Source organism: Formica exsecta, unplaced genomic scaffold, assembly GCF_003651465.1.
Source record: "Formica exsecta isolate Colony F162 unplaced genomic scaffold, ASM365146v1 scaffold49, whole genome shotgun sequence".
In the NCBI taxonomy this organism is placed as follows: domain Eukaryota; kingdom Metazoa; phylum Arthropoda; class Insecta; order Hymenoptera; family Formicidae; genus Formica; species Formica exsecta.
In genome coordinates this window covers 422,504-428,283 of record NW_021852138.1, presented here as the reverse complement: position 1 = coordinate 428,283, position 5,780 = coordinate 422,504, and the positions used below count along the sequence as shown (strand labels likewise).

The 5,780-nt window shown below is 26.1% G+C and overlaps 1 pseudogene; it reads right to left on the bottom strand.

Moving 5' to 3' along the window:
- Positions 1–1,389: 1,389 nt before the first annotated feature.
- Positions 1,390–4,842, bottom strand: LOC115241461 (annotated as a pseudogene).
- Positions 4,843–5,780: the final 938 nt, after the last annotated feature.

Here is a 5,780-nt window from a genome sequence, read left to right as displayed (position 1 = left end):
CTGACAGATCCGATCATATTTGTCAAAATTCAGAAAAGACATTCGAAATAATTACCCTTTTTTGGTCTATAACTTTTCTTTGGAGGCCTGCCCCAACTAAAAATGGTTATTTATATTTCTTTCTAAACATAAAAAGTCTGTAAAAAAATTTGCAGCCCAGTTGCAGGTGGAGCCGTGATTCTGAATAATTACCAAATATTGGAAAGAAATAAATTTTATATATATATCATAAATTTTTATTTAGAGAATTAGCGTAACTTTTTAATATTATTATTTTTATAAGAAATTAAAACAGTTATTTTGTACAATTGTTTTTAGTTAAAATATTTGTATAATTTTTTATTTTCAGTTGGCACAATTTTTTTATATTATTATTTTTGTAGGATATATTTGTACAACTTTTTTTGGTTAAAATATTTTTAAGTTTTTATTTTTAATAATTTAAAATAACGCTATTTTGTGTTATTCTTACACCAATTATCGCAAACATTTAACATACAAGTTATTTTTAGTATTGTTATATATTTATTTAATATTTAACTATAAAAATCCTGTGCAAATTTGTAAGTATTATAAAACTATAAATATACTTTTATTGCTATGCAAAGATACAAAGTTGTTTTGTATTAGCCGGAGCTATTTAATAAAGCATTGGCGAACTCTATCATAAATAAAGAATTATTTTTAAAATTTTTATCTGATTCTTATCAAAATTATTACTCCATTATATCGTGTTTTTATATAATATACAAATAATAAAATTGTCGCGATTGTTTAAAAGCGTTTCTCTCTCTTTTTTTTTATTATTATCTAATTGTTAAAATTTTCATAAAAATAATATAATATATATCTAATAAGATTATAACAATTAAACCAAAAGCTAACAACTTGTGGTATTTGAGAAATCTTATGTAAAAGTCATGCGTTTACACTAATTATGATATTATTATTCATATTGTTCAAACTTTGCAATAAAATGTTATAAAATTTTATTCTATATACAAATACTACCGATTACTACTTACCTAATAGAATTATTGATTCGACGATCAATTGAAACACTACTAAAATGAAATTGCAAATCTCTTCAAATAGATTCATGTACCAATAAAACAAATCTTTACAAACCGACAATAAAAATCTGAAGCCTATATTCATAGCCCTTTTTCAACTAAAGAGTGTATTAATAATGAAAATTTATTAGAACTAAAGGGAGATACGAGCACTATAAAATTTCATTCTATTCATTTAACATGTTTTTAAAATATTAAAAATTTAATGTAATAAAGATGTAAAGATCCAAAACTAATAAAATATGAAAGAAAAATATTACATACAAAAGTAATAAAAGAATTAATTAGAAATAAAACATATTTAATGTAAATTATACACACAATCACACATTAAATCATTTTATCGTACAAAACATTTTCTTGCACTCATGTGGTATCTGTTTTAAACGGCTGTTCGCGACTGATTGGGATGAATTTTATATGAACCGGATGAGAAGGATGAATTGTGATATTGGTCTTCAACCGGATATCCTTTAAATAATCTACGCGCTCCAAGTAAAAATTGTGCACGAAAGGAGCTATCATAGCTTTCAACTCCAGCAGACCGAATCGTTGACCTATAATTCGAAATCTTATCAAAAACTATCAACACGAGGAGAAAAGAACAATCGCGAACAATTCACCTATGCAATTCCTTGATCCTGCGCCGAAGGTTAGATAGGAATAAAGATGACAATTCTGTATCCTCTCGGGCAAAAATCTATCCAGATCAAATATTTCTGGGTTTGACCAAAATTGGGATTTCTATGAACTCCGTAGATATTAAGATATAAAATCGTTCCAGCAGGTATAACATATGAATCTGAAAAGCGTATTATAAAATCACAAAATATAAAAATTTATAAAATTGAGAATTCTTTTGAAAAATAACATAAATATAATATTTTTAAAGTGTTAAAATAATTAACCTTATTTTACATTTGATTATATATACTCTATAAAATGTGACATACTCATATACAATAAGAAAAGCGATCAATTACGTAATTTTACATCCTCCTCAATATTTCGCCTTATGAAAGGCGTGATGGTATATAAACGTAGCGTTTCCTTTAGACATCTGTCTAAATATAATAACTTTTGCAACGATCTCATGCTAAGTTTTCCTCCGTTCCCTTGCATCACGGTATCAACTTCAACCCCCACATGTTCCTGTGTCATCGATAATAATTAAAGTGTATTTCTTAATATTTTGTTTTTTATATACATAGATACAAATAAATTTTTAATAAACGAAAAAATATGTTGCAACAAAAGTTTGATATCTGTACTACTTTCAATAATAATCGCAATTTAAATAGTATATCGCAATATACTGAGAAAAAGGTACCTGGACATCTTTGTGTTCAGCTAATAGTAATAAAGCAAAGGTCATACTCATCGCTGTAGTATCGTGACCCTGTAATCATCGTCATATGTATATCGTCATATCGTTAAACGCGGATGCTTAAATGATGTGTACAATAAATTTAAAAAAGTTACAGATACTTGCCGCAAACATAAAGGTTTCGACTTCATCTTTGATGTCCAAATTCGTTAAAAGATTATCTCGAGATGCCGCTATTAAGAGATCCAACATAGCTAGCCGCTTTTTTTTAACTAGAAATAAAAAAAACACATTAGCACAATCTCATTTTTGCATGTCGCGCTTTAATTATACAATATTATTCTTGTTTAAAAAATTCAAATTTTCTGTACGTATTAGAAATAATAATGAGTTATCTTTACGGCAGACATATGTTGCATTATATGTGATCATGTGTTTAATATAAACATTACAAGCATAATTTAAAATATTAAATTGCGTAATCGAACTAAAATAGAAGCTGTGATTTCTTATGTACTTCCAAATACTTCGACATTATATATCTCCGTCTCTTTGTCATTTTCAAGGTTTTTTAAATATTGATCACTGGTGCGTTTGTGATAAAGTTTTCTTTCCGCGATGACTTATACACGAGTACGATATTAAATTTTTAAAATGATTTTTTGTATTAAATAATAATAGCACATCGTACTATATCATAATGTATTATTAATATTAATGATTAATTAAAGGTAATAATTAAAGATACACACAGAAAAATATTATTCTATTGCCAAGTAAAATGATTACTCAGTTTACTTTACTTCTTTTAAGTAACAGTTATCTTTAACAAAGAATATTTTCTTAATAATAGTCTTAAAATAGACTTGTCACAAATTTTAGAAATACTCATTACTCATTCGATATTGGCAGTGAATAACAGAACGCAATTTTATAAAAAAAATAATTTATGAACTTTTATATTATATTAAAAATATTCTATTTTATATTCCATTAGTATATATATCTTATATAAATTATATTCAATATGTTATCTTTAAAATATCATATAAAGTACCTTGATAACATATTCTGGACTAATTTTGAATGCATTGTGGACGTTTTAGAAATTACGATGTCCTACGGACAACTTATGGACATCCGTAGGACTTTGAAATGGGATATCCTGAGGATATTTCTAGGTATAGCATGATGTGCTCATTTGCTATTCCTCAGGACATCCTGAGTATATCCCGGGATAACATTTGGATATCCACATGATATCCGTAATGTCCGTCCTGGATGTCCTTCGGATTTCCCGAGGATGTCATAGTGCTGTCTGGGTTATGTACTCAAAAAAAGTAAATTGAAGAATATTATAAAATTTTATCGAAGAAAAGTTAGATATGGTTAATTTAATGTAAGAAAATTTATTAGATCAGAAAAATTTAATGTATTTCTTTCAATTATATAATTTAATATTCTTGATTGAAGTATTAAATTTATTAGGATTCAGAATATATTTTGAATAAATTTGATGTTTATGATGAACTTATGATAGATTTGCGGATATATAAACTTTTGAAATACTTGAAACAAGTAATATTTACTTGTATACAGTATGTATTTTTCTGTGTGTAATAAAGGTAATCTTGCTTTACGAAGATCACGAGATTTATTGTAATTGTATATAAAAGATAGAATTTAGCGGACTTAAAATAAGATGATTTATAACGTACTTTTTGCGTAAATCCATGCAGTATTTTCAAAATTTTTTTTTTGCTTTCTTCCTTGTGGCGATAATAAGAATAACAAATCGTTATAGAACCAAGGCCCGAATGCTCTAAACCATAATTAAATAAAACTATATAATTTCAATAATGATGTAGTTTTGTAAAAGCTTCATTTAAAGTCGCTATAAAATCTTATAGTAATCTTTAAGTAACCTCATGTAGAAAATATAGGTAAAAATTAAATTTAGAACTATGTAATAAAAACAAAAGATATTTAGAATCTTCTAAAACATCATATTTTTGTTTTAACTGTAGAGTTTTTGATCAAAAATAATTTTTCTTTAGATTTTATTGCACAATTCATTTTACTTAATATTTCAATATTCTAACATTTACAATATTTTCAACATTTTGCAAACAATTTTCATTTTGAAATGAAACATTTAACGGAGCACGTACAATATATTGATTCCCAATTGCCGTTTTAAATGAATCGACGTCTCAAACTAATTCACCTTCACATGATTATTCAATATTTAATTTGTTATTCAAAATATATATAGAAAATATATACCACACACAATCATAACTTAAAGGATTATAAATATATCACACAATTATTTATTATATCCATAAATTACCTATAAAATATCAGATCGATTATATCGTGAGCCGCATTTCGATACTGTTGCGATTGGAACTCATTGAGTTTTTGCAGAGAGATTCCCATGGCAGTTTTTGCAAGTACATATATTATATAAAATCGGATATATAGTCGAAGATAATTACAACTGAATATTTCATAAGTTGCTTTGAGTATAAAAAATCGGATATTATCTATCTTTTCTGCAGCATCGATACTTCGGGAACAAATTATCTTCTTAAGCTATGATATCTTAAGCTATGATATCATTTAGAATGAAATTGTACATAATACAGAATCATAAGAACTTTACAGAAATCTTACCGCATATGGCGTTTAGCGCATGTTCACTAATAAATGGTACTAAATCTTTTACAACTGTCCCTCCGACATCTTTTAAAGATTTTGTCATACAATTGCCCTCTTTGATCAAGATATCAGCAAATTGATTCAATATATTGAAATGGAATGCAGTTGTTAATATCTTTCGTCGCGTATGCCACTTAGCGCCTAAAATAAAACCAAAATAACGCAAATTGTGCGATAAAATTCAAATAATATTATATAAAATTATTCTCTCTTTTAGTTTAATATTTATTAAATCTCAAATAATATTATTATCTTAAATTAATTTTTCTTATATCGCAAAAATCTTTAATAAATTTTTAAATCTTCTTCTCATTACTTTTTATAACGAAAAGAAGTTATGTAAGAGTTCATCGTTAAAAATAATATTCAAATCTAATTCTATAATTTTGATTAATTTTCTGTGATGGAGACAAATCGAAAACAAATTGTAATAGTAAAGTATATACGTTTATATATTAATCCCATTATGTTACCTGTGCTGGTGAAAAGACCTGTGCCGATCTAAGGATGTAACAAGTTATATCGACTTTTCTTGTGCTTAGTGCTGCTTAATATTATCTGAGATTATCGAAAACATGTTAAGAGAGAAATATTAATTTATTATATCACTAAATCTTAGATATACAAATAATTTATTAATCATATCTCAAATTTTT